General features: G+C 45.7%; 1 long non-coding RNA gene across 1 annotated transcript in view; it reads right to left on the minus strand.

Annotated features, from left to right (window-relative positions):
• Window positions 1-5,381: 5,381 nt before the first annotated feature.
• The window catches only part of LOC116078227, a 6,609-nt gene continuing 198 nt past the window's right edge, over window positions 5,382-11,792 (minus strand). Inside the window, exon 2 of the long non-coding RNA XR_004113459.1 lies at window positions 5,382-6,210. This is a non-coding gene — a long non-coding RNA (uncharacterized LOC116078227). The remainder of the gene's footprint in view (window positions 6,211-11,792) is intronic.

Consider the following 11,792-nt stretch of genomic DNA (forward strand, 5'->3'; position numbering starts at 1 on the left):
CTCTCTCTCTCTCTCTCTCTCTCTCTCTCTCTCTCTTTCCCTCTCTTTCTCTCTCTCTTCCTCCCTCTCTTTTTCACTGAGGACAAAGGAATGAAAGGGAGGTCCCTAGGTAAGTCTGGTAACACCCACATAATGATGAAGGTACCAAGGAGTGCTGCAAGCAGTCCCTAATTTCAAAGAAAAGGGAAGACATCAGGGTGGAGACACTTGTCATTACCTGGGGTGATGATTGGTTAAGTGTCAACTTGACACAACCTAGAAGTAATTGGGGAGAAAGTCATAATTAAGGAACTTTCTAGATCAAGTTGGCCTGTAGGCATGTCAGTAGGGAATTGTCTTGATTTTTAATTGATATGGGAAAACCCAGCCCACCTTGGGCAGCACCATTCCCTACGTAGGTATGTAAGGGAGGAGAAAACAAGCAAACAGAAAGCCTCACACATTCATCTCTCTTTATTTTTGTCTGTAGATGTGATACAACTAGATATCTCTAGATTCTGTCACTGGCTTCTCTACTATGATAGACCTAACCTATGAATAACCTAGAACTGTAAGCCAGATAAGCATTTTTCTCTCTTAAGCTGCTTTTTGTCTGAGTGTTTTAGCAGAGCAACAGAATCGAAACTAGAACAGCTGGCTTCAGAAATTCATCCAGCTCCACATCTTCTGGTTCAACATGTGGCTCACCCTGGAAGACCTACGGGGAACTGTCATCAGAACAAAATCAGGACCTAAGGGACTTAGCTGTGACCACATCCTGTGTGAGGGAGTGGGGGAGATGTTATGTCCTCAACCAGCTTCCCTCAATACCCGTGTTTGCTCATGGACACCAAGCTCTCATCACCCTGAAGAAGGGGAAAGCAAGGTATTAACAACGCATAGGTTCCACCTGCTTGGTGTAATCACGTGCTTTCCACCCAGCCCCTTTGTTCCCCAAAATAATGACCCTGAGACTTCTTGTATATGAATAAATGCCTAGACCAAAAGCTAGCGCTCTGTTCCCCAGGTAGCTCATATCTCAATAATCCTGTTATTCTATTCAAAGTTCTGCCATGGCGCTGGTATCCTGGTTCTCAGTTTCATGTGGCCATTTTCCTCTGTGTCAAGGGGCCAAATCCTCTTCCTATGACTGTCTCTTTTCCAGAATCCTGACTCTCTCTCTCCCTCTCTCTCTCCCTCTCCCTCTTCCCCCTCTCTCTCCTTCCCTCCCTCCCTCCCTTCTTCTCGCTCTCTCTCCCCAATTTCCTGCCTAAGCTAATAAGCCAACATCATATCATTGAGAGGTGATGCTTCCATACACTGCACAAGAGATTCCCACTACAACTCAGCACCAAGGCCTACCACCACCATTGTCACAGATGTGAATTTGAGAGTTCTGGAGACCAGTGTCTCCCGGTGACCCAACAAAGAACCAGAATCCAGCACAGAGATTCTGGGATTCACATTGTTTCTCTTGAAACAGAAAAGGCAGAACATGTTCCTCAGACAATGTGGAAGGGGAGGGGAGGGGAGACCTGTGAGCCTGGCAGTAGAGAGTAATGAGCAACAAGAGATCCTGTGTCAGGCAAGGTGGAAGGAAAATACTGATACCTGGGGTTGTCCTGGGCTTGTGTGTGCCTCCACTCAAACATAAACATGGTTGTGTGTGTGCATGCATGTGTACTTATGCGTGCGCACACACACACATACAGAGGGAGAGAGGGAGGGAGGGAAGGAGGGACAGAGGGAGGCATGGAGAGAGAGAGATGACCATTTCTCTATCAGATGTCTAGAAACAGGAAAATCATCCAGCCAGGAAAAACAGATGACAAAGCACAGAAGCATGACTCTGGGCCAAGGACACTATTGACAAATGAGTTGGACAGGTACCATTTATGTTAGATGGTTAAAGAAAATCCTGGAGTGACCCAACATCAGGTCTTGATGCTTCTTGAGCAACTCCCTGCTGATGCTCTAAATTCACTGCCCAAATCCATTTTCATGGCTTCTTCTTAAAACCTATTTATAACTCAGATCCATTGATGTGGTGATTTGAATATATTTGACCCATGGTAAGTGGCACTTTTGTGAGGTGTGGCCTTGGAGTAAGTGTGGCCTTGTTAGAGGATGTGTGTAACTGTGGGGTTCACTTTGAAGGCTCTTAGTGCTCAAACACCACTCTATGGAAAAGAGTCTCCTCCTGCCTGCCTGCAGAAATCAGTCTCCTCCTGGTGGCCTTAGGATGAAGATGTAGAACTCTTGGCTCTTTCAGCACCATGTCTGCCTTCATGATTCCTTCCACCATGCTGATAATGGACTGAACCTCTGAAACTGTGAGCCAACCCCAATTAAATGTTTTCCTTTATAAAAGTTGCCTTGGTCATGGTGTCTCTTCACAGAAATGGAAACCCTAACTATGACAATCAAATTTAGTAGTTGAAAATATACAGTCCCCAGGTTGGAGTGTATCTAGTAGGTTGTGAAACTTCTCCCAAAAGACATTCTACATCTAATCTGGATCTTCCTTATAAATGTAGTGGGTTGTGTCTGACTTCTTAACTTTTCATGTTTTTAAAGTTCACCCAAGTGGTAGCATGTAGCATGCATCCATTCTCTCTCTCTCTCTCTCTCTCTCTCTCTCTCTCTCTCTGTGTGTGTGTGTGTGTGTGTGTGTGTGTGTGTGTGTGTGTGTGTGTGTGATGTTAATCTTTGTTTTTTTTAACACAGGGTCTCTTGTTTACCACTATGTACGCCAGTCTAGCTTATAGGTTCATGAACTTTTAGGGGTTCTCCTGGCTCCCACTCCCTCTCCCCAAAGGGGTGCATGGCAGATTTACATGCATTCTGGGAATCTAAACCCAGGACCTCATACTTGAACAGCAAGCACTTTAAGCACTGAGCCATCTCCTCTTTCCCTTCTTAGAACTTAAAATTTCATTATAGATAATATTACACCTTGTTAATTTCTCAGTTGATGAATATTTGAAATTCAATTGTCCTTCAAAGCAATGGTCTCAGAGAGGCTAATGAAAGGCAACAGGGCTCTGATTCAGTGACAGGCGAATAGTGTGAGTGGCTTTATGTGAATCAGCACCATGGGGAGCATTTTGTACCTGTCTGTCTTCATTACATAGCATACAGTGGTTATCAAGGACAAGTAGATATAGGAACAACATGGAAGCGTGCTTTGAAGAATTATTATATTCAGAGTGATATATATATAAAATCTTGGTCCACAGAGGAGACAAGTCCAACTACCAATCTGTAAGATTTCACAAGTACGTTCTGCTAAATTTCAAAACCTGTTCTTATCCTGAGAAATACAGAGGACCACTGCTTTAGAGCCTTCCTGTGGGCAAAGACATTTGACGTAATCACGGGGTAATAGTTTGACAGGAACCAAAGCCACAGACAGAGTTGCTCTATGCTTCATGGTGGTCAGCACTCAGCTCTTCTGCGGCCAGGTAGACCTACTGCAGCTCTCTTGGGAACTTCCTAATGCAGAGGATTAACCCCATCCCATGCTCATGGATCCCCAGAAATGCAGGAACAACCTCCACTCTGCTCTTAGTTTCCTTTCTACTGCTGTGATAAAAGACCCAAACAAAAGCAAGTTAAAGGAGAAAGGGTTTATTTGGCTAACAACCCCAGGTTACAGTCCATCATAGCAGGATGTCAAGGCAGCAGGCACTCGAAGGAGCTAGTCACATTATATCCACAGTCAGAATCAGAGTGCAATCAGTGTTTATGTGTGCTCATCCCCATTTCTCCATTCTCATATAGCTCATGATGCCTTGCCTAGGGAATGTGCCACCAACAGTGGTGTGTGTCTTCCCACCACCACCACCCCCAGCACAATCAAGATAATCCATCAAAGACATGCCCACAGGCCAACATGATCTACACAATCCCTCATTGAAACTTTCTTTCCATGAGATTCTAGCATGCTAAACTGACAATCAAAACTGGCCACCACAGCTCCTACCTCTCTTGAATTGTAATCATGCAGAGTCAGAACTATTAACACTTTGAAATATCTATTTCAGTGGTTGTGTTAGTAGCAACTTTTTTTGCCATAAAGTTTTTTAAAGTGCCTCTATTACTATTTATACTTTTCCTCACTTGTAAGCGGTATGTGTGTATATGCATGTTTGCATACGTAGAGGCTCACATGTGTATAGAAGCCAGAGGTCAATATGGCGTATCTCCCTAGATCTTCCCACCTTATTCATTGAGGTCCTTCAGGTGAAGCTGGGGCTCACTGACTCAGCTAGTCTGGTTAGCCCATTTGCTCTGGGGATGCCCAGCTCCAGCTCCCGAGGGTTAGGTTTATAGCAGGCCACCATGCCCACTTGGGAGTTCTGCAGACCTGCACTCCTATCTTAACCTTGCCCAGCAAGCCCTTGAACCAGTGAGCCATTTCCCCATCTCTTACCACAAACGTTTGATCAGAACTACAAAACAAGAAAAAGAAATCATTTCCCACAACTTAGTGGACAACGGATGCGTTACCTGACACTTCCTGTTAGACATCTTAGGAAACTGGCAAGGCTGGCCAGTGATTCCCAGGAATGAGTACCAGCAGCACCTCAGATCCCAGACCCTATAGCCACCTTGGTCCTGACGCGGAGTCAGGAAACCAATGCCTGTACCCTCAGCCCCAATTGCAAACCATATCCTATACATCTGCCTTGACAAAACCCTGGCAAGGCAACTGGTAACAATAAAAACAACAACAACAAACAACAACAACAACTAGTTGAGCAGGTACATTGGCCTTGAGTGCTTTGTGATTTGATGAGCCTCAAAGGAGTTTGCTCACCAAACACAGGCTTTGAAAGTATGGTGTGTGTGTGTGTGTGTGTGTGTGTGTGTGTGTGTGTGTGTGTGTGTGTGTTTAAGAAAGAAAGGAAAGGAGTGTAAGGGTTGGTATGGAAACACACACACAAGAGAGACAGAAAGACACAGAGACAGACATACAGAGACAGACAGACACACACCACACACAGAGAGAGACAGAAACAGACACAGAGAGACAGAATGACAGTGACAGAAACAGAGGCAGATAGACAGAAACAGAGAGAGAGAGGATGAGAATGAGAATGCAAGCATCTCATATCCCTCATTTGTAGCTGTTATCTTCAGGGTATAAATTGCCCAGGGTCCTCCCCTACCTCATTTCCGTCATCCCCGCCCCGTCCCTTCCTCTCTCCCCTCTTTCCCACCAGTTTGCTTCTCCTGTGAACCCCTTGAGCCCACCTGGCCTGGGTCCCGCCCCTGCAGTCTGGGCCTACAGCTGCCTGCAGAGCAGAGAGGGCCGACTCCATCCCATGTCGCCCCCTGGGCAGTTCCTTGGCAGAGATTTGAAACATTTCTATTTAAATGACATTTGAACAAACGCAGAGGGTTCAGTTGCACTTCAATCAAATTCCGTGGGATCCAGTTGGGAGCCTGGTCCCTGTGGACAGTGTGCAGGGAGTTCCCTGTGTTTTCTGATTTGAATTGCTTTGTTCTCCTTCCAGCGAGGGGGATAGAGGGGGATACATTTGGCCGAAAATGAAACATTTCCCTTTTAAGTCAAAAACTTGAATGTGGCTTGGAGGAGAGAGTTTAAACTCCATAATCCCTGGTCCTGAGCAAAGCAGAAACACGCCTGCCATTTCCTCTCTGGAAAGGGGAAGCCAGGGAAACAGCTACTGGATAGAGCAGCCTGGATCCCTCTGGGAGGCTGCATTTCACATGCTCAAGGGACTTTGCTTAGAAATAGCATCCTACTAGGTAGCTGAGCCTGGTTCCTTTGGAAATCCACACATTATCTTTCAACTGCCGGGAAAGGAAGAGAGGAAAGAAAAAAGGAAGCAGGCAAGGAAAGAGGGAGGGGGGAAGAGGGAGGGGGAGAAAGAGGGAAAGGACAGAGACAGGAAAGGAAGCGAGGAAAGGGTGGAGGGTGAGGGAGAAAAGATTCGGCGACTTCATCATCATTATGACACACTCATGACGAAAAGCCGCTTGAAGGAAGAGTTTGTTTGGATCCATGTGGTTTGAGGCTGTTCCATCCATCCTGGTGGGAAAGCGTGGCTGCAGCAGGATTTGGCTGGTCACATGGCCTCTGTAGTCAGGAGACAGAGATTCTGGTTCTCAGTTTGCTTTCTCCCATTTATGTTTTTATTCAGTCTGTGATGTAGGGTGGCACACATTCAGGCTCCGTTGTGCCTCTTTGGTTAAACCTCTCTGGAAAAAACAAACAAACAAACAAACAAAAATGCTCTCATGGGCGAACATAAAGGTGTGTCTCCTAGGTAACTAAATCCACCCAAGTTGTTGAAGATTAGCTGATGTGAAAGAAAACCACGGGCAGGTGTCCTGCACCCCTTCACCTTTCTCCCACTTCCCACGCCCACACAAGCTCCTTCCGATCTTATTTGGACCAGATGCCTGTGTCTGTGGGGTTTGCCCACGATTTTCTTGGGTTCAGGCTCATCAGCCAACACAGCACTGGTGAAACGCTCACCACAGGAAGGAAGAAAACAGCAGGTCTTTAAGGAAATCCCCAAGTCTGGATTTTGGGAAGAAATTGAGCCAGACAACCCTCTGGGTGTTACCTATTTTGAAAATTGTATAAATCGTTAAGTAATAGAGCTCAAAGGGGTGTTCAACTTGAAGAACTCAGTTGGATTTCATCATTTTGCAAGCAATATAGAGGGGACCTGAATGAAACCCACCTTCTAGACAGAAAAGTACCTTATCACTTTGACCTGTGGCCCTTGTCAGACTCTCTCTCAGGAAGCCTTATACTTAGCCCTTAACTTAAACTCAGGAGATGTTTAATTAATAGTCATTTGGATGGGTGGATGGATGGATGGATGGATGGATGGATGGATGGATGGAAAAAAAACCTATCCAACTTGACAAGTATTTTCTGTTCTTCCCAGCATCCAAATCTGCTGTTCCTCCCTCCCTCCCTCCTCTCCATTCCCATGTTGAAACTGATGTGTTTATAAAAAGAGAAAGAGAAAGAGAATATGTTCTATGGATGTGTGTGGTGAGGTGTGGGGGAAGGGAGTGCCTCCGTATGCCCATGCCAAGGCATCCCCCCCAACCTCCCGAGGGACCAGCCATACAATGGCATAGTATAGAATAGAGTGTATTTAGGGCATGGGGAGAGGAGTTAAGAGGGTAGCAGAGGCCGAGAAAGGCAGAGAGAGAGAGAGAGAGAGAGAAAGAAGTAGGGGCTGGCCATGGCCATGAGCACGTGGAGATGGGGGTGGGGGGAGGGAAGAGCCCAAGAGGGCAAAAGAGAAGCAAGAGTAAGCAAGAGGCAAGAGAGACAAGAGAGGGAGAAGGGGGCAAGCAGCCCCTTTTATAGTGGGTCAGGCCTACCTGGCTGTTGCCAGGTAACTGTGGGGAGGAGCATACCTGGCTGTTGCCAGGTAACTGTGGGGCTGGAGTTTAGACAGAATGCTAACAGAAACTATTCACCAGTGTACATTAGTTGGCAGGACCTTTGGGAAATGTTTGGATCCTGAATGTGGAAACCTGTGGAACCTTCAAACAACGGCCTTGCCCCTTCCACCTCCGCCGTGGGAGGACAAACTTGAAAGCACTGTCCACAACGCAGAGAGTATGGTTAGCACACCTCAGATCTGCTGGGGCTGCAACTTTGGACTGTAGCTTCCAGAACTACAATCTGTAGTGATAGTCACAAGCCACGTGGTTTGCAATATTTTCTTATAGCAGCTGGAAATGAACTGAGACAATTGGATGATAAGATTTATAAGCATTAACGGTCAGAAACAAAGCAGAACCAACCCAGGATGCCTCCTCTAAAGTCTCGCTCAACCAGAACTCCCTTTCTTCAGGGTCCAACCTTTATCCATTTCATGTACTCAGAGGAAGAACATGCAAGAACCTTGAAAATACTCCAAGGAGAACATAGCAACTTCTGATCAACCATCTTCACATTAATGTTTATGTGGGCAGCGTGCTATGTTAATCAGAGCGCTTTGGGTTAGTAGGAGATAACTCGGCCTTGCTGAAGCCACATGAATTTATCAGTAGGCATAAACCAAAAGCCCAGGGGTCCATTTGCTTCCTGTATGGCTGAAATCAAGTCTATGAACATCACAGTCAGACGCTTACTCTCGAGGGTGGGTAGGAAAGGAAAGGCTGAGTTTGACCAGTGCAGTGTTTGCATATGCAGAGATATTCCACTGAAACAGATTGATATGCACAACTAATGCATGATAATAAATAATTAAAGAGCAAACTCTGGGGACTGGAGAGACGGCTCATCGGGTAAAGAAACTGACTGCTCTGCCAGGAGACTTGAATCTGATTCTCAGCACCCACACAGTGGCCACAGCTGCCTAAAACTCCGCTTCCCAATCCCCATGAATTCTGACATCCTTGAACACCAGACCTGTAAGGAGTATACAGAGATACACGCAAACAAAACACCCAGACACGTGAAACAGAATTTACTTTTTTTTTTTAAGTTAAAGAGCAAATTCACTCTCTCCACAACCATGTGTGTTTTTCTTAATTTGGCCTTCCTCTCGGGTAGATTGTTAAACAGATGGCCTTAAAAACACGCTTCGTAGCAAAGAGCACCGAACCTTTTAGTCCTCTCAGCCAATGACTATGGAGAAAAGTACAGATGTCTTTCACCGTGGTTCTCCGTCTCACCACTGACCCTATAGGCCTGGGTTGTGTCAGGTGCCCATTCCTCAGCCAATCACTACAAGGAGAAAATTGGAAGGCGTATTCTGATTGGTCAGATCCTATCAATGGAGACAGTTGATTAAGAATGAACAAGGAGTAATTCTAAAGATGAGAAAGGGAAGATGCTACATCCAGAAAGAAAAATATGGGGGGGGGGGCGCACAAAAATGACTTCTGGCTACTACAGTTACTTAACTGTTCTGCCAGAGACCACATATGTTTCTCTCCACTTCTCCTTGGGTGCGTTCGCCTTCATAAAAACCATAAGTATATAGGAAAACTTTGAAGAGCATTGGGAATCTAACTCAGTGGTAAGGTGATTGCTTAGTGTACATGTGGCTTTTGGATCCAATACATACACACAGTCTACCAGGAAGGTGGAAAATCCTACGATCTGAAAATTGGCAGAGGAAGTTAACAGTGACACAGATGGCTGGAAAAACAGTCTATGTTGACAGACTGGGAAACATAGTATGGCGACAACGTCCACACTGACACCTAAAGTGATCTCCAGATTCAGTGCACTCATTGACAAAAAGCTCCAATGGCATTTTCCATAGAAATGGGAAAAAAAAAAAAGCAATCATAGAATTTGATTGTGACCCCAAAACTCCTGACGGGTCAGAGGAATCTGGATGAAAAAGAGAAAAACTGGTAGCATCATTCTCCCTGATCTCAGACTCAGTACAAAACTATAGTATAAAACTATGGTAAGCCAAGAGCATGCTTAGTTGCCGACCTTCACTAGGTGAAAGACCCTGCTGTTAAAGACGACACACAGTTTGCTTGGAGGACATAGTGAAATCGAGCTCAGACTGACCTGGAAACTTCCTCCCTTCTGGCTAGCTTTCACGGAGCCAGAAGGGGTTATGCAGCCTGGTAGGGGGGGCTACCCGGTCCTTCCTACCCAGACGAGTCCAGTTTGTTTGCTGCTGCTGCAATCAACACTGGGATCAAGAGCAACCTGAACAGGAAAGGGTTTATGTTTATTTACAGGTTACAGCCCATCACTGAGAGAAGCCAAGGCAGGAACTGAAGCTGTGACAAAAGTACTATGACTTTGGAGAAAGAATTTATTTTGCCTTACAGAAGAAGTGGGGGATGGGAGGGTGGAATGTAGGGGCAGAAGATGGGGAAGAGCAGCTGTGGTTATCTGCGCTAAGACCTGCACAAGATCAAGCCATCAACATTCAGTGTGATGGGGGAGGGGCACTTGAGACTGACCTCCACCGGAGGAGATATGGGCAGCTGAGGAAAGTTAGGTTGTCTTAGAAGAATAACCCCTGGTAGATTCTCCGGACCCTGGTGGATAGTCCCATAGCTGTGGGTATGATGGCAGCACTGATTGGATTCAGTGAGTTAGTAAGAAACAAAGAAAGAAACAGAGAAACAAAGGGAAGGCATGAAGGTAGGGCGCATCTAGAGGGAGTGGGACAGGGAATTGGATGTTGATATGGTCAAGATACACCATTACATGGAGGAAATTGTCAAAGAATAATTAAAAGTAACAGTAATATTAGCATAGAAAAAGATGAGTAAACTAACTAACCAAACAGAACAGGGACATGGAAAATCACGCATATGTGGGTAATTGGGTTTTGTCTTCGTTGGTCTTGTAGGTTTCTGGTTTTTTGGTTTGGTTTGGTTTTGGTTTTAGGGGTTTTGGTTTTGTTAGTTGTGTTTGTTTGTTTGTTTTTGAAACAGGGTCTTACACTATAACTCAGACTGATTTGTAGCCCAGGCTGGCCTTGAACTCATGAGCATATTCCTGCTTCAGCCTCCCGTTTGATTTTGACAAGTTTGCCTAGAATATACAATGAGAAAGGACAATATGCTGGGAACGTGGATATACACGCACACGGCTCTGACTGAAATCAAGGCTTACAGAGATGTGGAAAGGTGTAACGGATGAGCAGCCGAGGAGAGACACACAGAGAGAGAAGACTCTCCACAGAGACTGTGAGAGCTGCTGTGTGGCAGCATCTGGCCAGAGGGAGGAAGTTAACACCAGGTCACAGCAGCAGGTATCCACCAGCTGTGCGGCTGACCACGGAAGTCAGCTCCGCTCAGAGCAGCAATATAGCCAACCCTCTGCTGGATGGAAGAGCTGCTGTCGAAACACCCGGCAGACTGGAGGATGTCTTGCCTCTCATGCGGCCCGGCTGGGACTGCTGAGACACCTCCTGACTCTCTAGATCGCCTTTATGCCCCTATATCAAACTCCCTTAACTGTGGTAACCAGAACATACCTCATCTCCATACTACACGAAAGACCTGCCGAGATTTTCATGCTTAGGCAGGTGCAAAGGAAGTCGATGCAGACATATTGTACCTTATCGAAAATGGGTGGTAGCCGAGATATTCTAATTGGGGAGGGGAGGAGGGCTGGAGAGATGGCTTGACATTAAAGAGCACTAACTCTTCCAAAGGACTCAGATTTGATTCCTAGCACTGACCCAAATTGCCTGTAATTAGTTTCAGGGGAGCCAACAACCTCTTCTAGCTTCCAAGGATCTTGAATGCAACTGGTACACAGACATACATGCAAGCAAAAGACCCACATACCCAAAATCATAATTTTAAGTTTTGATTGTGTGTCTGTGTGATATGGGAGCATATACGCCATGGCATGCATATACAAGCCACGGGACAACTTTGTGGAGTGGGTTACAGCAATCAAATCCAGGTTGTTAGTGTTGAACTGCCTGGTGTCACTTTTACTCACTGAGCTGTGACAGTGATCCCTACATGCACTTTTGGACAAGGGAGATAAATCACCTAGACCAGTGTCTAAAAAAGAAATCAGTAAAGGAAGCTGAATCTCTACCATCTACAAAAGATGATGGTAACTATTGTTTAGTATAGTATTGTCACAGGGTATGGTGGTACCCACTTTTGATCCCAGCGCTCAGGAGGCAGAGGTAGTGGATCTCTGTGAGTCTAAGGCCACCCTGGTTTACACCGTGAGTTTCAGGCCAGCCAGGGATACACAGTGAGACTCTGACTCAAAATTTAAAAATACTACTGTCTACAAAAGACTTGCATAGGACTTCATAAATGAGAATGGCCAAGTGGCCAATACCACAGCAAAA

The sequence above is a fragment of the Mastomys coucha genome, unplaced genomic scaffold, assembly GCF_008632895.1.
Source record: "Mastomys coucha isolate ucsf_1 unplaced genomic scaffold, UCSF_Mcou_1 pScaffold5, whole genome shotgun sequence".
In the NCBI taxonomy this organism is placed as follows: Eukaryota; Metazoa; Chordata; class Mammalia; order Rodentia; family Muridae; genus Mastomys; species Mastomys coucha.